The sequence below is a fragment of the Anolis carolinensis genome, chromosome 5 (assembly GCF_035594765.1).
Source record: "Anolis carolinensis isolate JA03-04 chromosome 5, rAnoCar3.1.pri, whole genome shotgun sequence".
Taxonomy (NCBI): domain Eukaryota; kingdom Metazoa; phylum Chordata; class Lepidosauria; order Squamata; family Dactyloidae; genus Anolis; species Anolis carolinensis.
The window spans coordinates 47,123,438-47,146,982 of record NC_085845.1 but is presented as its reverse complement, the minus strand read 5'-3'; the positions used below and the strand labels follow the sequence as shown (position 1 = coordinate 47,146,982).

The 23,545-nt window shown below is 38.3% G+C and overlaps 1 long non-coding RNA gene across 1 annotated transcript; it reads right to left on the bottom strand.

Annotated features, from left to right (window-relative positions):
* Positions 1-3,528: 3,528 nt before the first annotated feature.
* Positions 3,529-22,394, bottom strand: LOC134299136 (uncharacterized). The gene is made up of 3 exons (XR_010006283.1): positions 22,310-22,394; positions 10,991-11,129; positions 3,529-10,506 (listed from the first exon to the last, which is right to left on the bottom strand). It is a non-coding gene; the product is annotated as an uncharacterized LOC134299136 (long non-coding RNA).
* Between the last annotated feature and the right edge of the window lie 1,151 nt (positions 22,395-23,545).

The window sequence follows — 23,545 nt, the reverse complement described above, 5'->3', positions numbered from 1 at the left end:
CAGAAAAATAAGATTTATTTATCATGTTAGAAATGAATTGATATAAATAGAGTTATAATGTGTTTCAAAACACACAAAGATAAAAAATTGACATTATGCTAGATTTTCTTTGACCAGAAGCTGGCCACTTGGAGTGCCTCTGATGTGGCTGTGAGAAGGTCCTCTGCTGTGCCTGTGGCAGGGCTCAGGTTGCATTGTAGTAAGTGGTCTGTGGTTTGCTCTTTTCCACAGTCACATGTCATGGACTCCACTTTGTAGCCCCATTTCTTACTATTAGCTCAGCATCTTGTGGTGCCAGAGTGCAGCCTTTTCAACACTTTCCAAGTTGCCTGTGTGCCCAGGAGGGAGTTTATCATCTGGTATCAGCCACTGATTGAGGTTCTGGGCTTTAGCCTGCCACTTTTGGACTCTTGCTTACTGATGTGTTCTTGCAAGTATCTTAGAAAGCTATTTCTTGATTTAAGGCGTTGGCTTGCTGGCTGATATCTGAACAGAGATGTCAATGCCTTGGTCCTTACAGGCTGCTACTTCCCGATGGATGTCAGGTGGTGCAATATAGGCTAAACAGTATGGCTTGCAGTCATGTTGTAAAAGTGGATGAGTTAAAAATGGGAGCAAGGATAAAAAGGCAGAGTGGCAAGTGTGAGGGGAGGAGAAAGAGGGAGAAGCCAGGAGGAAAAATGTTCATTCATCTTCCCAAGTATATATATAGCACTGTTTGAGAAAAATGAGATTTAAAAAGGGATTCATTGGACTCATCCCAAGTATAGTGGAATCTCGTCTTATGAACATCCCAACTTATGAACTTTTCTCATTACGAGCCGTCGCTCGGCTTGGGTTTCACTTTGACATACAAGCAGCGTTTTTGCATTTGAAGCTAGCATCAGAGGGAGCACCAGCACCAAAGGGAGAGCTAGTGTGAGAGTACAGGGCTTTAGGGTTTCAAGGGAGCAACCTTCGTGCCTCCGCCTCTGTGCTCTTGTCCGCTTTGGGAGATTGCTGTCTGTTTTGCTCTTGTCCGCTTTGTGGAACTTTGGGTTAGTTCATTTTGTGTGGTTTTTTATCCCTGATATTGTTGGTTTCATGAAGACAGAGAGGGGGTGAGAGCAAGAGAGGGGGGAGACTGGAATGAGTACAGTATGAAGAAATTATGCTTATGGCTCTTCACTTTGTGCTTTCTTGCCACAACTTTGTGTTTCTACCATTTTGAAGTTGATCTTTTTTATTGTCCCATGTGAATGTGTAGGCTTTTTATACATTATTTGTTATTTATAAAGTACATTTTCTTATTTTAAAACTCGTAATAAAAACTCCGAGGAGGGGTTTCGGGAGGCCTGAATGTATTAATAGCATTTCAATGGTAAATTTGCTTTGAGATAAGAGTGATTTGAGTTAAGAGCTCAGTCATGGAATGAATTAAACTCTTAAGTCAAGATATCACAGTAATGTGTTGTCGAAGGCTTTCATAGCCGGAATCACTGGGTTGCTGTGAGTTTTCCGGGCTGTATTGCCATGTTCCAGAAGCATTCTCTCCTGACACTTCACCCACATCTATAGTAGGTATCCTCAGAGGTTGTGAGGTCTGTTGGAAACTAGGCAAGTGAGATTTATATATCTGTGGAAACAGACAGAAAACAATCAAGGCTAGCAAACACCCCCTAACAAAGGCAGGAAGCAGCAGGAAGCAGCAGGAAGCAGCCAGGCTTTGGAGCTGCAAGGCCATTTTATTCTAATCAAGGTGTCCAATTGCAACATTCACACTTGCCTCAAACAGACAAGTTTTTTCTCCCACCCTGGACATTCCACACATATATAAATCCCACTTGCCTAGTTTCTAACAGACCTCACAACCTCTGAGGATGCTTCTGTAGATGAGGGCGAAAGTTTTCTTTATCTTTCTAGCTTTCCTTGAAAAGAGCCATATGATTCATTTCTTCAACTCTTAATCCTTCACTTCTTCATGCAACAGTTCCTGTTTAACTAAATTATAGAATGGGACAGTTTAAATTATATTTTTGATTTTTGATTTAAGTGGGTAATCTAGCATTTGGGTGAAACAGCTGGAAAAATCAAGCGACTTTATAATTTAACAAATTCACTGAAATCTTAATTCTAGGCTCTGATTAAACTACATGACACAACAGTCATTTTACAGTGTAATAAAACAACGTGCCAAATATGATTTTTCAGAAAATCACACATCTCATAAAGAGTGTACCACAGAAATAAAAATGTGTGTGTGTGGGACGGGGGGGGGGGGGGGGGTGTATTGTTACATGTGATAAAATAATTGTTTTCACTATTAAAATGCTATCTTTGAAAAGAAGCCATATATAACAGTAAAATATTCAACCCAGAGGATTCGCTACAAGTACAAGAAATTGACTTCTCAGCTGCCTTGTAAAGAAACCAATTAGCTGTAGTTAAAAATAAAACAACAAATGCCATTAAGACTGACTTTGATCTAAATTGCACTCTTGAAATAACAAAAGACATAACTGAAGAAATAGATAAAAAGGTTCTGTCTTTGGAGCTTTTTTTTTAAAAAAAAAAATCTTGATACCTAAGAGGGAAAGATAGTGGCAATTAAATGAACAAACCATTCAACAAATCTAGCCGGATAGTCAAAATAGTTATGAACCTGGGTCAAATGTTGCAAACTAACAATTTATAATGGGTATTTATTAAGTCTCTGTTCTAAGTCTCACCAATAGACAAATTAGCCAAGACGTTTGCCACAGAGCTTGCCCTTGCAGTGCTGCCTTTTCTTTAACAATATCTGGCAGAAACTGGATTGAAATCACAGCATTGGAAGGGGAGACTTTGGCCCTTTGCAGCCACTGTGGTCCAAACTAGAATCCCTCTTCCCACACAAATGCTGTTCACAAAAGGAAGAAAGTTCTCAGTGTTGCCAAAGTTAAGGGTGAATTTGATTGGGATTTTTAAGCAGCAACAGAATCAAAATTCCACTATGTACCAGATCTAGTTCCATCTCACCAATGGCATCTATAGTTCAAGCAAGCAAATAAAAATCAACTATCCACGAGCAAAGTAAATGACATTTGTTTTGGCCTTGAAATAAAAGAGTTCTATTCTATACTGAAATGACAAGTATATTACTGTAGACCTTCAGTTAACCAGAACTCAAGCAACTGGAACTCTCAAGCAAAAAAAACAAAACAAAAACAAACAAAAATAATTTCCCCAGGCAGGAAGCAGTCAGACTTTGAAGCTGCAAGACCATTCAATGCTAAGCAAGGTGGCCAATTGCAACACTCACACCTGCCTCAAGCAGACAAAGAGTTTTTTCTCCCACCCTGGACATTCTACAGATAAATAAACCTCACTTGCCTAGTTTCCGACAGACCTCACAACCTCTGAGGATGTCTGCCATAGATGTGGGTGAAATGTCAGGAGAGAATGCTTCTAGAACATGGCCATACAGCCCAGAAACTTACAGTAACCCAATAATACTTTAAATAAAAAATAAAATACACATACAATACAATGAAAATGTGTTGCATTAACTTTGTCTTTATTTGCTTTTAATTAATGTATTTCAATATTTATTTATTTATTTCGTGTCAAAAGCATTGTACAACGAATACATTTCAAATAATGGAAATAAAAAAAGAAGAAGAAATCACAAGCAACTAAATAGTTTTGGACCAAAAGTGGGCAACAGCAACCGCATTGTCTGTAGCTTTAAACAACTCCTCCTCCGTGCATGAGGCAGGGCATTGTGGGCAAGCATACATATGAGGAGTTGTTTGTTCAGCTCCACAGTCACACAAGGTGGAGGATTCCTCCAGGTAGTGCCACCTTGCCAAGTTGTCTTTTGATCTGCCCACTCCACTTCTGAGTCTGTTCAGGGACTTCCAAGTTGCCCATTCTTGGTTTGCCCCTGGAGGAAGACCCTCTTGGAGGGCCATCCAGTTAGAATTGCCAGGTTTAGCTGCCCAGAGGGACACCCTTGCTGTTGCTGGAGGAACATCAAGAGGAGTGGTGGTTCTCATGAAGCCCTTCCTTGATTTGAGTCTGGTGGGAGGAGGGTGATAGCCATGCAGTGGGTGGCTTTCACAATGTTCACAATGTTTCACAATATTAATATTTCAATATTAATATCAAGTCAACACAGAGTTTATGGTATGATATGAAGTATAGTATTAGTTAGGACTAGTTTTAATAGTAATTTTTAAGCAACCAGAAATTAAATTAAATCCAGCACCTACCAATACACATGGGTGCAAGTTAACTGAGAGTCTACTGTATTTAAGTACTATAGTTTATATATGTATATTCAGTTTTATCATATGTATTTACTGTATTGTTATAAGTGTTTTATTTAACTTTATAGTGTGTAATCATGTTTTATCAAGCCTTTTTGTTTGGTTTGGTACTGTGATATGGCCTAGAGGCTAATCAATAAATTTACAACTACTACCTTAAAAATATAGTTTATTGAAATAGTACTTAGGATCAGTTACAAACTTGCTGGATCTGAGTCCTAGGGCCTATTTGCATATGAATAAACATTGCTTCTGTGGAGCTGCTAGATCTTCTGTGGAGCAACTGGTCTAAAGATCACTGTGGAGATTTGGAGGAAGTGAAGTATCATCATCATCATCATCATTATTTGATACACAACAAGATTAGTACACAGAAAACAAGATCACTATGCTAGCTTTTGTATTGTATCACATGCCGGACACTTCCCAAGTGTCTAGGACTATGTAGTGTATCGGGGAGTAATGCGTACAGATCCAAGTAGGATGGCCTTTTACAGCTGACAGATAGTAATTTTGTCAACACTGATTGTTTTCAATTGCCGGCCAAAGTCTTTAGGCACTATACTCAATGTGCCGATCACCACTGGGACCACCTTGACTGGCTTGTGCCAAAGTCTTTGCAGTTCGATTTTTAAATCCTCATATCCTGTAAGCTTTTTCAGTTGCTTCTAGTTGATACTGCTGTCACCTGGGATTGCAACATCGACGATCCATACATTGTTTTTTCCCATGATTGTGAGGCCAGGAGTATTGTGCTCCAAAACTCTGTCAGTCTGAATTTGGAAGTCCGAGAGTAGTTTGACGTGCTCATTTTCTGTAACTTTTTCAGGCTTGTAATCCTACCAGGTTTTTGTCGCAGGCAGATGGTATTTGTGGCACAAGTTCCAATGTGTCACCTGAGCCACGGTAGTATGCCTCTGTGCAGCTGAGGATGTGATCCATCATTTCATCTGCTTCCTTGCAGAGTCTACACTTTGAGTCTGTAGCTGACTTTTCAATACTGGTTTTGATAGCATTCGTTCTAATTGCTTGTTCTTTGGCTGAATGAATCAGGCCCTCGGTCTCCTTTTTCAAAGTTCCATTTGTGAGCCACATCCATTATTATTATTATTATTATTATTATTATTATTATTATTATTATTATTTATTGTTAATAATTTATTTGTTACTCCCCTCTCCTCACAGCTCAAGGCTGGGTACAACATAGTTAAAATACATGAAAAAGACAAAGAACTGTAATAATTGGGGAAATTGTTTTCAGGACAGAGAATCAACTGTTACATGCCCAAATTATAGATGAGTAAATATCAAATCCATTCACTATGCCTCCATGTCAGGCAGGTAGAATTGTAGGGAGGTAAATTAAGAACTAAAAGAATTAAATGTATACCATTCAAAGCTGCTAAAACATTTTTTTAAAGCAAGCCATGCAATAACTCAAAAAGACTACAATCATATTACAAAACTAGTCAGCAAACACAGGTACTCCTTCTGATTGAAGATTATAACAAGAGAAGAAACAGAGCAGGTGAAACTACAAACAGAACAGTCCCAGTTAAAGTCACAGGACTCACCCACTTGTTTTTCGGGAAGGTATATAAATCTTTGCTTATTTCATTTTCATATATGAGAATTTCAAACAATTAAGTGTTGAATATGTTGTCTCCCTGCTGTGCAACAGCTTTTCTATTTTGTTTTGGCATTTCAAAATATTTTTACAAAGAGATAGTTTTTTTTGGGGGGGGGAGATCAGATCTATGCAAAATACAAGATTTGACGTTGAAGCATTGTATTTTGCACAAATGAAAACATTTATATATATTGTTAAAAAGAACCTCTGTCAGGAAAATAAGGGAGGAGGAGGTGAAGCCGGTTAATCTGGCTCTCTAATAACTTCAGTAAGATGATTCATTCATATATTCTGTCCCTTCTCTAGGTAAAACATTCTGCTGGCATTGGGATGGGGGAAGACTCTAAGCAAACGTATAAGTAGTTCTTAATTAAGATCCACTTTTCCCACACAATGCTCAAACAACACTCCATTTTTGCCCTTGTTTGTACTCATACTGTGGCAGTGCAACATGAGCACTATAACAACATATATCTTCTGGGTTTTTTATTTCCATTTAGCAGATTCATGGGACAATTTGGTATTGATTTTGCCATTAAACCTGAAACAGCTTAAGGATCCACAAGCTGAAATTTTTGGAGAAACCTCTTCTTAATATGGACTGATTTTACTATTGAGCTATAACAACTATTTGTAAACAAAGAATATTACTGTTGTAGTTTATTATTGTTTTAATTGTTTAATCATTCTTTAAAAACCTACTGCGAAAACAGGAATCACCCAGGCTTTGAAGCTGCAAGGCTATTCAGAGCTAATCAAGGTGCAACATTCACACTTGCCTCAAACAGACAATGAATGCTTTCTCTCATCCTGGACATTCCACAAATATATAAATCCTAGTTTCCAACAGACCTTATATCCTCTGAGGATGCCTACCATAGATGAGGGTGAAACGTCAGGAGAGAATGCTTCTGGAACATGGCCATACAGCCCGGAAAACTCACAACAACCTACTACTAAACTTATGTTCAGTGGAACAGGAAATCCAACTTGAGTTTTAATTTGAAATTTGAATGTTGAAAGAGCTGTCTAAGGTGCTGAAATAGTCTTGGATCTCTCTCTTGCAGTCTGAGTTAAGACCCAGAACAGATTCACCGAGGCCCCTTCTACACTGCCAAAAAATCCATATTATCAAAGCAGATAATCCACATTATCTGCTTTGAACTGGATTATATGAGTCTACACTGCCATATAATCCATAATAATTAATGAGTTAAAAGTGGATAATCTGGATGTTATATGCAGTGTAAATGGGGGCTTAGTCACTGCTATGGAATTATTGCTATAATTTTTGTTATTGATCATTGTGGTGTTGGTGGTACTTGTAGCAGAAATAAATACATACCTTTCCCTTTGACTCAATCAGTCCCCAAAGTGAATTGTGTTCATTTCACAAAATGAGATAAAATAACCAACAAATAATTCCAACCCAGGAGCCAGCAGATAAAAATACAAAGAAAAAAAAAGTCAAAAGCTCCTAAAAGGTTGATCAAGAACAAACTTTTCATTTGTCACCTAAATGAAAGCCAAAATGGTGATGTTGAAAAGAGAGATATAAAATTTCGGTACAATCGCAGAGAAGACTCTTGTCTTAGGTATTTGTATCTCTGCTCAGCAGGCAGGCACATAAGGTGCAATGAGTTGTGCTTGAAAATCATTATATTTACAGAGATTATATGGGAGGATTTTGTTCTTTATTCAGCCATAATAATCTCAGACCATGTACTGATTTAGCAGCCATCCTTCCTAACCTTGTCCAGCAGTGTGTAGCCCAATGTTCCTCGGGCCATTACTACTAGGTCTACATTCCTCACCTCAAAACATCAATTCTCATTTATTATTTTATATTTTGTCTTTTTTTAGTATAATCAATTATGAGAATTCCACATGTCACAATGCTCAGTACTACAACTATGAAAAAATCACAATTGCAACTACAAATAGAAATTTTAAACCCTGTCTCCTCTTTTATTTAAAAAAGCTATCTAACGACATATGTTAAAGTGAATGCCTTTGCTTACTAAAGAAATGATACACGTCTTCGTATTTCTGATCACATAGCACATGCCAACTAAAACATGCAAATATATTATTTGCTTGCTGTCTAGGATAATAATTCATATTTTAATTAGATTGCTTGGAAGTGGCACTCATGTCACTGTAGCCCATTTTAAAATAAAACAATTCAAAACCTCTGTTTATTTCAGTAAAGGTTTGGGTCTGCTCCAAAAAGGTTCTGAAGTATTATTTAAATGTCTTGAGCTGGAGAGAGAGAGAGAGAGAAAAAAAGTAAAGCCTTTCATGCCATGTCATGCAGTGAGAAACCAAAACGATAAATAACTTGCAAGTATCTTATTTGACTGACTGGTCTTTGAAACGGATGCAATCTGCGTTAAGTAGTTCTGCAAGTGCAAGGTTTTGAACTGCGACGCTAAATCATTCCATAGGTTAGTCTGCTAATGTCGGAAATGATTATAAACATCTCAGTTCATCATATTAATGAGTTATAGTCAATGGGAAAGGACAAAAATCCATAACTTTTCCACAAACTTAGTTAAACGTCAAGGTTTTTAAAGGCCTAGTTAGCAAGTATATTAGATGAGATATGTCAGTTTCCCAATTTACGACTCTGACTTGTCTCTTGTGATTCCTTATAGCCTCTAGCCATTCTCCTCTTACCTGAGGCATTCTCTGGCAAAAACCTGATGCTTCCAGTCATTCTGCATTCTTGTGTTCCTTCAAAAATAATTGGACAGGCAGCTCTCCATAAACAATCATCATTAGTCATATAAGGTACACAGATAAGGACATACCACAAATAAGTTGCCAGGGAATATATTCAGCTAAATAACAATAATTTGGCCAGCGAATGGGAGGGAAAAGTGATTGACAGAGATTTAATGCACTTAACACTTTTCTAGGAGGCTGTTAGAATCAGGGTTGTTCCTTGATGCTCAGAGAGCCCTGCTCCCTGGAAAATGACACTGACATTGACCATTGAGATGGCGGCTGTTCAATAACATGTTCGCTCTCCAGACTGTATGATTAAATTCATTATGGAAACTGTCAGCAGGGGAGAAAAAAATGGAAAATGTCATTAAAAAAAGATCCTGGCAGAATATATATATATTAGTTTCCAAAAAAATTAATACTGAAAATGAAAGCATCTTATTTTAATTTCCAAGAACCAGACTTGTATGTAAATTAACATGGTAAAATTAAATAGTGTTTACTCTCAATCGAGAATATAATTGCTCAGATGATGTCTGTGATTATAGCCAAGTTCTTCACTAACATTTGACATTAAATAAGAATTTCAGCAATAGCTGAATTCAGCTGAAGTATCTGGGATCTCAAGCATTATTGCCACATCAATCCACTCTTTCCAGTAGGATTTTCAGATGCAGTTAGAATTATACCTTAATTAGGCTAAAACATGCAAATTGCAATTAAACTCATTACAGGACAGGACTATCTGTTGTTTTAAAATGTCTATTTGGGAATGGCTACTTACTTTTGAAAATGATCACAGCTATATTTAAGAATAGCCCGAAATAACTCTAATTCAGAGAGCCTATGGAAAAAGATAACTGTATTCAAAATTTAATGCTCCTTTGTTTAAATCAGCAGGCTATCATTGTGTGTGGCACTCAGCGACATCTAGAATTATTTCCAAGCATTTAATTAATAATAAAAGGTTAAAAATTAAATAGTCAATATGGCTATAGCAATTCTGAAAATACTTAATATGATTTTCTATATTCAAAGTAATATTTAAAAGAGTATTAATATTTGTCTGTGCTAATATTTGCATATTTTTAAAAATGTCAAAAGCTATTCTTACACGCTCTTAATAAACGTAAGGTCTGTAATAAACTGCTGTAAATGGAGTATATTATTAGGGTGAATGTATTATACAACGGCACATGATTTTGCATTTAATTTAATCATTGACTTTGAAATCTGGTGCTAATAAATCACTACAGTCACATTAATGCGCTTGAGTGGGCTTAAAGGTGTCCCTCTGTCAACTCATGAATGCTTAACTCGCAATCTACTCAAAGATTTGTTTTTATCCTCTCATGTCAGTGTAACTGTCTGACCCCTTTTCTCGGTTATGTTTTGAAATACTTAATGCCAATCGCGAAGGACGTAGAATGGAGAGCAGCACTGTTGTTTGATTCGAACCATACCGTTGCCTTCTATTTATTTTTCTCTCCTCACCTGCTATGCCCTGGTTTTTGACATTAGGAACATTGTGTTTGATATTTTCAGCATTAAAAAACACTTTAGGCTTTGGTTCCACTTTACTCCCAGTCAGAAAGATCAGAAAAAGCTCAAGTCACACAGTGAGAAACTTTATTCACTGAATGAGACATTATTCATTCCACCAGACTACAAATCAAAGAGTATCTCTTAGGCTGCTTAAAAATTCATTTTAAAATCTGATCCAGATTGTACTTTTATGGTAATTTCATACCATCAATCATCCTTTTACCTTTAGTCTCTAGGTCCACTGCTTTCCCCATAGATCTCATTCACTCTGCCTCATTATAATTCTTTAGGTGAAAAAACAGAGTAAGAAACCTTAACAGAAAATGAGAGAAAGATGTAAATTTCTGGAGAAAAGTCAGGTTCACTAAGAAGCATAGCTAATGATATGTTCTGATCTAGTTTTTAAAAAAAATTAAAAGAAGAGGAGGGGTGGAGGGAAAGACAGAAGAGAAGTGCAAAACATGTTTCCCATGCAAATAACTTATTTGTACTTTGTATTCCACCTCAATAACATCATTTATAATACTAAGCTGTCAAAATATGCAGGTACGAGGAGGAGAAGGGGAAAGTCCGAACTAAAGAAAAACAGAGCAAATAGATTTCTGACATTTCCCTTAAACGTTTCTTTAAGTTTGGAACTTCTTAGCATTGCTAACATTTCCTCCTGCATAGATCTGCTGTACCTTTCTTAATTCCTATAATTAGAAGTAGACGCTTTAAGAACATTTTTTGGAAACATACACTGATTAAGCCTCAGCTTCACATTTGCATGGCATTATATGCAGCCCAAACTTACCCATTTTGTATTCAGAAGTCTGCCTTCAGTAGGGGCATTTACTCCCAAGTAAATGTGTATAGGATTGCATCTCCAGCTAAGCGGAAAAAAACCTGCATCTTGGCTTAGCTTCTCTAATAACTTGTTCAATCTCCAACCCCTGAAAAATGAGAGAGGACGTGGATCCATAAGACCTGTAACAGATACTTAAAACTGCATACTTACTTGATATACAGACATGCTAAACTTCATGGAACGTACATCTAAGTAAATATCTGTAGAATTACAACTCAAATATTATAAAGTATTAACCATTTTTACAATGTCGTAAAAGGCATACGTTTCGGAAATGTGGATCCTAATTGTAAAACCATGCATGTCTCATGGAGAGCCACTAAGTTTAGTGGTGTTAATACATTTCTTCGTGCACACCCAATAGACTTAAGACTGAGTGAAGAGGATAACTATTAACCCCCTGGGAAGAGAATTATTTTCCCCACAACTCAGTTGGGTAATCTGTATTTCATTTCCTAATGCCTTTAACAAAATGTAGCCATAACGCGCTGCACACGAGTAATAGGCATAATCCCTCCAAAATAGGTTGTTACCAGCACTTAGTGACCGGTTTCTTATTTAATAGCCTAAGGGGAAAGGCTTTAAAAAGCTGTGTCAGTGTTTCCTCTCAGGCAATTTAAATGGGTGCATTACGCTGCTTGGATTTTCAAATATCTGCAACATTACAAAATTCTATTCTGATGATAAACCAGTCATAATTTATACTTATTTATAATTAATATATTTAGCAAGTGGGGGAGGAGGCACATTTGAACAACTGAAAGCCCCAAATGTTGATTTTTTTTTCCTGTTCTTCCCATTAAAAATATTTGTTGTACTGTGTCAAATATTCTGAGTTAAATGTATTGTTGAAGGCTTTCATGGCCGGAATTATTGGGTTGCTGTGAGTTTTCCGGGTTGTATGGCCATGTTTGAAGCATTCTCTCCTGACATTTCACCCACATCTATGGTAGGCATCCTCAGATGTTTTTTTTCTACTCTGAGTTAATTCCTGATGAACAATTAGCTATCTGATTTTTCTAATAGAGCAACTCAGCTCAATGTTAGGCAATTAAAAAAAATCTCAACTGATTTTAAAAGAAAGAAAATGCAAACAGAAATGTATAACAACACACTGAAATTCTGCCTATAATTAAACACTAAGCCTCAACGAGTTGCTACAGCAGTACCTAGGTAAACGGAGAAAGTGAAAAGGGAAAATTACATTTTCCTATACCATTTCAAGTTAGCTTTAGTCCTTATCTTCAATGAAATAAATAGGTATTTGTTTAAAAGGAAAAAGTGAAAGGTAATTTTTTTTAATTAGATAATGAAATAGAGGCAAACACAGAAAAAGTGCTCATGTTTGTCTCTTGTTCTTCTGTGCCTTCAAGTCATTTCCATCTCATCATTTCAAACTTATGGAGAAAATTTGTTCCTCTGAGGCTGAGAGAGTATAACTTTGTGTCTCAATTGAAAGATAAAAATGGGATATGATGATAATAATAAGAGGAGGAGGAGGAGGAAGAACTTGCCAAAAGTGGCCTGTTGGGTCTCCATAGCTCGAGAATCCTAGGACCTCATGAGACACAGGCTTTCCATTATACACAAATTGTTTTAAAGACAGAGTCCCACAGAGTCCATCAAATGGTGCAAGACTACTTCTGACGGTTCCCTGTGGGACTCTGTCTTTAAAATATTTTGAAGTTTGTAGAAACTGAGGTTTTTGGAGAAGAGCAATTATCTTCAGAGCTCCCAATTTGCACAGAAAAGGCTAAAAGCACTTTAACGTGGTGTGGGAACTGACAGATTCCCCCATTTTAGATCATGGTAGTGATGTTAAAGTGTGGTTGTTGTGCGCCATGAAGACCCTCACTGTTTACCCCTAGTTAAGCCCTTTTTAATTAGAGGGATTAATATTTTATGTACAGTTTCTGGGGGGACAGTCTAGAAGCCTCTTTGCATTTGAATCCTCCATTGCCCTGTTCCTTTAAGGATCCCATCAGGGGCGGAGCCTCAGAAAAGGCAGTTCTGGTTCTTGGAAGAGTCAGCCTTTTGTGACTGGAAGGTGAAGAAAGAGGAAGGCTGGAAGGTCTGCAAATAGCACAACCAGTCAGAACTGTATTCAAGTCCAGTCAGAGCTGTATTCAAGTCCAGTCAGAGTTAAATATTGAGACTGTCTTAGAGACAGCTGAACACCATATAAGAAAGAGACAATAAGAAGAAATAAAGATTCAAGAGCATCGGTTCAACCAGAACTATGTCTATCTCTCAAAGACTTTACCTCTCCTCATAAAGACTTTGTAGTAACACTCGGGAATCCTGAAAGTCTGAAATTCTTGTCAGTTAATAAACTTTCGTTTGATTCAACTATATAGTCTCCAGTCTGTTCCCTGTGCAGCCAGTTCACCTTCCAAATGGTTAAGATAGTGTGGGAGCAGAACAGTGGATATTACTGTGGATGGTCTCAAAATGTGCCTCGATGCTCCTTTCCTCACCATTAATCCTTTATGGTAATTTAAAAAATAATTTGTTTTTCAGTAATTGCACAATGTTGGAGCCACGGTGGTGAAGTGTGTTAAAGTGCTGAGCTGCTGAACTTGCAGACCGAAAGGTCCCAGGTTCAAATCCCGGGAACGGCTTGAGCGCCCGCTGTTAGCTCCAGCTCCTGCCAACCTAGCAGTTCTAAAATATGCAAATGTGAGTAGATCAATAGGTACCACTCCAGCGGGAAGGTAACAGCGCTCCATGCAGTCATGTCGGCCACATGACCTTGGAGGTGTCTATGGACAACGCCGGCTCTTCGGCTTAGAAATGGAGATGAGCACCAACCCCCAGAGTCAGACATGACTGGACTTAACATCAGAGGAAACCTTTACCTTTACCTTATCTAAGTGCACATCTCAAATATCTGATAAATGTACCAATAATAATAATAATAATAATAATAATAATAATAATGTAATGACTTCCACAACTGCAACATTTCCCTTTTTTATATATATAAAAAGAATGCGGAATGAACAGGGAATACATTTGTGGAAGATTTCTGTAGAAACAAAGTACCTCGCATGTGAGGGGGATGAATACATTATTCATTTTTCTTAAAAATAGAAAGGAATTAAATGCTATTGTAAGAAGACAATTCCTTCCACTTTCTGCCTCAAATGGGATGAGGACCATAGTCCAACACTGCAACCACAACCTCACGCTGGCACCAATGTACATCTTTCATAATATATGTTATTCAAAAAAGTGTAACTTGTTATTGAAAATCTCTAGATTCATGAATGTAACTACTGGATGGGGTTGGGAGAAAGGAAGCTATTCCCCTCCAAATTAGAATCCTGCTCCTCCAAATAAAGTTCCCTTTATTCCCCAGATTTCTAGCATTGCTAGATACTGAAAATTGTACATAGCTAGAACAGATATTTGCTGTAGCTGCATTCCCTTGGGAACTTTGACTGCTCCTTTTCTTTCAATACCTGAATGGCATGTCTCAATTCTGTAGTTTTGCATTACTGTAATACAGAAATTTGTGGACTGAAGAAAAATGTTTTTTGGGGGAATAGAATACTGATTTGGAAGGCAGCACCCTTATTTAGATACATTTATGATTGTCCTCTAAATTAGTACAAATGTTCATGAATGAAAGGGGATTTCCACAACTATTTCTGCAAAAGGAGATAATTCCTACAATCAACACCAAATTAGGGATAAACACCACAGACTCCATGCTGTCAGCTCTGAGAAACTGCTCAATGTTTAGGTAAGAAGTGAAAGCTGATATTCAGTTTAGCTGTTTTCTAGACTCAAGTATTTCTCAAAAGATTATCATCACTTTTCCCATTCCAGATTCCTTTAGTTTAGATATACTGCATACTCTTGAGTTTAAACCAGTAAGGAAACTTGGAATGGTAAATCTTCACAGGCAATAAAACCTATATTACTGTAGCTAATATATTGAATAGTGTTACATCTGATAGTGGCCACAAGACCCTTTTGTTACTACTGTTTTTATTATTTTATTATTCCAGTTTGAAATTAATTCCTTAACATTACTATCCTATCCGATTTGTCGTTGATCCGTTTCTTTTGGCTTCACAAAAGTCTACTATTTGCCAAAATATATTATCCTATGCTTTTCTTTTTCATTTCTGGTCAAATAGCTTAACCATTCATTGTTCCATCGAATACGAGGCGCGCCCAAGGGATGCTTGTGGTCTCTTGGTATCCAGTTTGTTATTCAGCATGTCCATCGGTTGTCTTTTGTTCATGCCATATGGCCTGCCCATCTACTTTTTGCCTCATAGATTTCATTGACCACGTCACATACTCTGGTTCTTTGACTCAGCTCTTAATTGCTGACTTTATCTTTTATTGTCATGTCACACATCCTTCTTTCCATTGCTCTCTGAGTCACCACTAGTTTTTCCGCCTCTAACTTTGTTGTTGCCCATGTATCAGTAATACTGTAGGTAAAAGGTAAAGGTTTGCCCCTGACATTAAGTCCAGTCATGTCCGACTCTGGGGGTTGGTGCTCATCTCCATTTCTAAGCCAAAGAGCTGGCGTTGTCCATAGACACCTCCAAAGTTATGTGGCCGGCATGACTGCATGGAACGCCGTTACCTTCCCACTATTGATCTACTCACATGTGCATGTTTTCGAACTGCTAGGTTTGCAGAAGCTGGAGCTAACAGCGGGCGCTCACTCTGCTCCCGGGATTTGAACCTGGGACCTTTTGGTCTGCAAGTTCAGCAGCCCAGCGCTTTGACACAATGAGCCACCAGAGGCTCCTAAGTAATACTGTAGTGTTGAAGATATCTGCTCTGACCGTCATTGGCAGCTTGCCATCCGGTAGCACTGTCCGGTTACGATTAAAAGCCATCCAGGCAGCCTTGTGTCTTCTTGACTATTTGCTATTTGCCAAATTATTCGACTGTATTTGTCCAAAATATACATATTCAGTCACTTCCTCAATTTCATCTTCATTTATCACGATGCGGCCCTGGACATACCGCTCATTTTTTCATCCATTTCATTTTCTACAAGTTCATTTCCAGTCCTACTAATTTTAAGAGTCGAGCTAGTTGTTGGAGATCATGTTGACATTTGTGCTATTTCTAAAAAATAATTTTCTTTTTTCCTTTTCTAAAATGTAAGTAGAATAGATAGTGAAAAGGCCCTCTCTTTCATAACAACATAATGTACTTGTCCTACAGATAGAGCCTCTTCTGTATTCTATATCACAAATCTGTATTATTGTGAACATTATGACACCACACGTGTGTCTTAAACCTCCATCATCCTCCTTCTTCTAGATCAAGTATTATGGGAAGAATTTGACACTTAAGGAACTGTAAGTTCGGGGATGAGCCTTATGCGTGTGTGTAGGGAGTCATTCTTTAGAGTTGGTTATCTGACAAGGAGTGAGGCACTTGGCATTATCAATTCTCTGTGAGATCCTTCTGTGTAAAAGGCCAGTTGTACAAAAGAGAATAAGCAGGAAGACCCAACTGAATTAGTTTATGCTAAGCAATAGGAGCACAAGCATTATGTGTCTGAAAGCAAGGGACTTTGGGCACAGATGTATCCCAGGTGAAAATACCAAATACAGGTGAGAGAAAGAATCAGAAAGTATGCTTGAGGCAAAGAGATGGAGAGATCAAGGGTGAGAAAGAAGGGAATAGTTTTTCTTTGGTGTTGCCTGATACAGGTTTTTTTTTTGCAAGTGGGACTATCTCTGCATGTGTACTTTTGGCCACCTGTTAAAATGGTCAGGATGAACTGAGTTAAATAAATAAAATCATTGGGAAAGCAACTCTATGTTTGTGATGTGTAATTCCCCCCATTGACATTAAGTTTTTAAACATAAGACATCCATATACAAATAAAAATCTGTGCCTTATTCAGGATGCAGAACAGCAAGCCATGGATTTTTTTTAAGCTACAGTAATTCAGTGAATGGCACTGTTGATGTTGACAGCCTTTTGGCCAGTTGTGATGGAAACTATTTGGAATTCTTTTTCCAGGTGGTAACCAATATTGCCATTAAAAGCAAGAGGAAATATCTATTTGTGCTACATAAACAGTATAAAAATACCACCTATATACTATTCCAAAGGTCTAGTACCATCAACCAAGTTTAATTAAACAACATCTCAGGGCCCTTCCAGACAGGCCTTATATTCCAGGATCCAATCCCAGGTTTTCTATTTATTCCAGATTATCTGGCAGTGCGGACTCATATAATCCAGTTTAAAGCAGAAAACCGGGGATCAGATCCTGGGATAAAGGGCCTGTCTGGAAGTGCCCTCAGAAGAGCCTTAATAACCTGAAGGATCCAGATGCTTTCTGATCTTGGAACCTAAGCAGGATCAGGCCTGGTTAGTGCTTGGTAGGGAGACTGCCAGGAAATATGCGGTTATGTTCAAAAGAAACCAATGGCAAACTTCCTTGGAACAGATCTTTCCAAGAAAACTCTATGATAAGTTTGCGATAAGTCAGAGTTGATTTGAAAGCACTCAACAATGATCCTAGAAAGAATATCCCAAGTGTTTTTGAAAACTATGCTCAGAACTTGGAAGTATTACTTTTTGGACTAAATAAAAGTACAGGTTATCCCCCGACATCAAGTCCATTTGTGTCCAACTCTGGGGGTTGATACTCATCTCCATCTCTAAGCTGAAGAGCCGGCATTGTCTGTAGACACCTCCAAGGTGCATGGAGTGCCGATACCTTCCCACTGGAGCGGTACCTATTGATCTACTCACGTTTTCATGTTTTCAAACTGCTAGGTTGGCAGAAGCTGGAGCTAACAGCGGGAGCTCACCCCACTCCCTGGATTTGAATTGTGACCTTTCTGTCAGCAAATTCAGCAACTCAGTGGTTTAATCTGCTGCACCACTGGGGACTTCTACAACTCTAAAAACTCCAACATGCTACCACTGCTCATCTCTTTCCTTGCTCTGTCAGGCTTCTATTATACCTAGCAATATTAGCTTTTACCCATTGATCTACAGTGAATTGAAGCTTGCTATCCACATCACACTTCAAAGTAATACACATGAGTCTCCCTGCCAATCACTGCCATGTCAGACATCATATGAGAATGATTTCTTAAAAAATGATACAAATGAAAATGACCGCCCAGTTATAACCAGTGTTTAGTATGAGAATGCTTACTACACGGTTAGTTCTGGGGAAGACAAAATGTGCGCTTTGAGATTCAAGAAGCAGCTTCACCATACAGGAGTCTTTCTCTGAGATAGATAACATATTAATCATCCCCACATGATGTTTTCAGATGCAGGAATGACTCTCAAGTGCAGTCCTGTGTCATTAAATTGTAATGTGCAAAGCGTGGCAGAGCTAGAAAGTTCTGCTAGTATCACAAGTGTTGAAAAACTCTCCTTGTTAGGATCAGTTGTTTACTTTCTTCTTGTTCTGGATTGTCATCATGGAGGTTGTGTTCTATGAAATGATCTTTCTCATGTCCTTGCAAATGCTAAACAAACATTATGTACAGTCAAGGATATTTCTTCATTTCACTTCTCATTGAACGTATCTTAACTTATTGGCATGTGTCCCTATTTGGGCCATTGACACCTAATGCATTTTCTATTTTTCTCTCCCCCTCTTGATCTGAGTTATGTGTTGCTTTCTTTTTGTTATCCAGTTTTTTCTTTCCCGTCTCCAAAGATCTTCCCACGTGTATTTCTTCTCCCCAATGTTTTATTTACATTGTATCACTGAGCACTCGAAGGGACCTTATGTTTCATGACTAGCCCTCTTTTCAAAGCTCGAGGCTCAAACAGAATAACTTAGTATCAGATGACCTTTTGCACTGATTTTTCCAGTCAAAGCTTAGACTGTAGACTGCCAAAAGCAGTGTGTATTATAGCTGTTCTTCTTAATATGTACTATGTTTTCTGCTATAGAAAAGGTGGTATTCAGAAATATAACCTCTGATTTTCATTTGGTCATGGTAAATGGGAAATTACAGAATTATTTTATTTTTTAAGTGGCTATTTTACCCTTTCATTTATAAAACAAAGTGCACATTGTATGCGCTTGGATTGGCACATAACAGGAATAAGCAGAAAATCCCTATCTTATTTAATAACAATAATAAAAAATCTCATTTGCTGCGTCATAATCTGTCTTTGGGTCAATAATATTATTATTATTAATAATAATAATAATAATAATAATAATAATAATAATAATAATAATAATAACAACTTTATTTTTATATCACGCCACCATCTCTCTGAAGGGACTTGGGGCGGCCAAGCATACAACAAATTTTACCAGCTAAGACACCATTAAAAACATCATGACAAATAATATAACATAAACAGTCTAATTAAAACAATTAAAAACAGCAGAGTATAAAAACATCATAAAAGTGTATCAGAAACCAACCTCAATAACCAGTAAAACCAGGAATATGGTGGGCATGATCAGATTAGAGAAGGCAGGGAAAGGACGTATTTCACATCATTCAGTTTTGAAAACAGAAAACATTGTGTTAGTATAATTTAGTAATGGTGCTCAGTTCAAGTTCATAATTCATGTTTTTTAAAAGCTGATTTACTTAAATGAAGTGCAGTTTTCTAGAAGCGAGTGCACTTGAATTTAGGGCACTTACTCTGAGCAAACCTGCTTCTACAATTGCACCACTGACAGGGGGGAAATGACTGCTTACTCCCTTGCTGTGAAACTCAGTCTGATTAATATGATTTCTTTACTGTCAAGTTTGCAAAAAATACAGTCAGTCTTACTCCCTGTACCCAATAACAGTCATTAAAGATCAAAACTAGTGCCCGGAAAGGGAATTTTAACAAAAGAACTGTACATTCCTTGACAACTAGATATCTCCCTGTACAGTTTGGGGAGGTGATACTCTCCAGTTAACAAGGAATAAACAGGGGTAAGCCCCCAGTTCCGTGGCGGGTTAAAGCGCTGAGCTGCTGAACTTGCTAATCGAAAGGTCAGTGGTTCACATCCGAGGAGTAGGGTGAGCTCCCGCTGTTAGCCCCAGCTTCTGCCAACCTAGAAGTTCAAAAACACGCAAATGTGAGCAGATCAATTGTTACCACTCCGGTGGGAAGGTAACGGTGCTCCATGAAGTCTTGCCAGTCACATGACCTTGGAGGTGTCTACAGACAATGGCGACTCTATGGCTTAGAAATGGAGATGAGCACCAACCACTACAGTTGGACACGACTAAATGTCAAGGGAAAACCTTTACCTTTACCTTTTTAAGGAACTTGAACTAAGTTTCACCATTTAGGTTTAGAGTAGGAATGGGAATCCTGTGGTACATGGGCCACATGTGGTCCTTTATGGTGTAGTCTATGTGACCCTGGGGAGAGTCTGTTTTAACCAGCTATGAAACCTGTGATGTCTCAGGTACCTTTGGCCCCTGATCCAGCAGCCATTGCGGATCAAAATGAAGAGGATTTAGGTTTTTTCCCACCGCAGCAAGATTCTATCCCTTTCCAGATGTCTCCTGTTGACATTGGAGAGAAAGAGCCAATTAAGAATGCCCTTGAAATGTTGCCAGCTCTTCCCGGATCGCCGGAGAGTTTAGAATTTGATAGAAGGGCTACTTTCCAAACAGATCGCTCTCGAAGACAAAGTTTAAGGAGAAGTGTGAGATTAGCGGAGCGAGGAGATTGTGGCTAAGTCAGTTCTCCTGGGAAGATTTGAGGAGGTTAAGCATCTGGCGTCTTGTTGTTAGCAGCTCCTTCTCTTGGGAACTTTTGGGGAGACACGCACCTGCTTGGGGGAAGCTTTTGGACTTCAATAAAAGTTCTGTGCAGAGAATCTTTGTTGCGGTGTCAACTGGACTTCTAACGGAAGAACACATAGTCTCTTGATCCTGTGCTTCAAAGCGGCCCATTGGCGTGCTTACTCTCGAGTAGACCGGGCATAGTGTCTCATCCCTTGCCAAGTTTGGACTGGGTTACAGATCCACCACGAATTGCCTTGCCTTGCCTTGCCTTGCCTTGCCTTGAATCTTGTTTCTGGGCTATTATTTCAAGGTACTTTCCTAAGGAACTTTGCTCTTTTCTCCACTCAAACTTCCATTAGGTTTGAGTGTGTTTCGGTTATTGGATTTTGGACTTTGGACATATATTGGACATATAACTTTCTTTCTTTGGACTATTACTGATCTTTTCTAAAAGGTCAACTGATTGACTATCTACGCTGCTTATATTTGTTTGAAACCTTTATTGCTTTAATAAAGATATTAGATTGTATATTGGCCTCCGTGTTGGTTCCCAGTGTTCGTGCTGCCTAGGGGTGTTACAAAACCCTGGCATCTCTCCATTTTGTCTTATAAACCTTTTTGAGGACCAACCTTGCCCCCCTTCAAACATCAAAAATAATCCTTCTGCAAGATCTTTATGTGTTGTTTTCAAAAAAACAAATATACCCAGAAACAGAAGCAGTCACAAGCAATCACATTCACTTGCCCAGAATGAAGGCTGTAACTGTACCCTATAACCTCTGAAGTTCCAGACAATCTAAAAAATAAGTAGAGTAGACCTCTGAAGGATATGTACCATCAATTCAGAGCATAGGCAGAGGTTGCCAGCCAGCCAAATCCTGCTAAACCTCTTGATCTGGCATCAGAGCACTCCTTCCAAAGTCTGCTCACTCATCTAAGCCTTGGTTGACTTCTCATTCCTTCTTACTATTCTGTTTCTGAATTGACTATGCAATAGGGGGCATAGGAGGGCAGAAGGTTGTCTCCTATCAGCCTTGTTGCACATCTTATCTGTGGAAGCTTCCTGAGATGTGAAGAATATAGGAAGTGACTAATAAATCCTTCTAGCAAACTGCCGCTGGAGAAAGAGATCACTGAGAAAAGGAAACCTCCTTGTCGGAATGAAGCATAAAAGCCAAGCAAGTTGCCCATGGCAGAATCAAGGTGTTGTTCCTTCTGCAGCCAATCAACTCTGAAAATTATTGAGATAAGCAGGACAAACTTTTACCAGGAGTTAATTTAAACTAGGCTGCCTTGGAACTGGCTGAAAGAGTATGTTCTCTGAATATGTGAGGTGGGATCAGTAGCTGAGATGCTTGCTCCAAAACCTCTTTTTGTCTCCTGTTCTCTGCTAGTATCTTTGTAAATAAATTAGATGTTACAAAGGCACCTTAACTCTCCAGTGCTCTTTTTCTCATCCAAAGGAAACTATACCCTATGGCACTGCCCTGTACTTTTTACTACTGGGGATGAGGGTAGGGTAGAGAAGTGGGACACACGTTACCTTGTAGTGTAGTGATTGCTTGTACAGATGTGGAAACACTGATTCCTCTGCAAAGACAAGAGAAAGGTAAGATTAATTGTAATTGGGATGGCAGCTTTGTTCTCAGGGACATGAAACTAAACTGGTAAATCAAAGGGAAAGATACTCTGACAATTGAAACAGGGAGCTCTGGTGATCTCTGTGCAGTGTTGCAGCTTTCAGTTTCATGCTGAAGGCTTTGATACGTGCCTGCACTTGCTTTTAAAATAATTCAGAACAGGTCTGTGAGTGATCTGCAACCAGTCATTGGAGAATCCACATAACAGGAAGTTTAGAAAAGTGTGGACTGCAACGAGAACTAGAGGAGTCTTCTTTTTCAAGAAAACGGTATACTTTGTGCTTCTGACAGCTTCACTAATGGAGGGGAGCCTTCCTGATGTGTTTTCTATTGTTTTGGGATGATGTATAGAGCCCAAAGAACACAGCTTCACATTTGTTAGACAGTGGTGAAATGATCAAAAACTTGTTTTGACTGGTAAACTGAGCAACCGTCAAAAGGAAGTTACAAGGCATACACTTCAGCAACACCAGGATCTCACTTTTACAATGTGTGTGTGTGTGTGTGTGTGTGTGTGAGAGAGAGAGAGAGAGAGAGAGAGAGAGAGACAGAGAGAGAGAGAGAGAGAGAGAGAGAGAGAGAGAGAGAGAGAGAGAGAGAGAGAGTTTTGTAAAGAACAATTCATGAAAGAACATCTGTTCATCATTTTCATTTAGAGGCTTGTGAGTACTTTTTTCATAGAATGTTAAAATGTAGTTCAGGTCACCAAAGGTAATGCAGTTGACCAGATCTGACAGTATGTTTGCTCCCCAAAGGAATGCCTTGGAATTATTTCTATGAAGTAATACTTTCAATGGGAATTATTTTGGAAAGTTTCCACTTATTTATGTGTTTATTTAAATAAATAATGTGTGACCCATGCTTCTCACTTCTGGATACCTAGATGGAATACAAGACATTTGGCTGTAAATTAGGAAGTAATTTGCTTCCAAGTGCAATTGAAGTGTTATTTATTAATCTTACAGATGCCAGTGGAAAGCTACTTGAAAAAGATCGCTTCGTAAGTGAATTTGGCCATATTTTAGGATCGGCTGATGTTGCCGATCCTAAAACAAAAAAAATTGTTTTTGGAGGCTATGTTTCCTAGAATTCCCCAGTTAGTGGGAGATTCTTGTAATCTGGGAATCTATCTGGTGAAT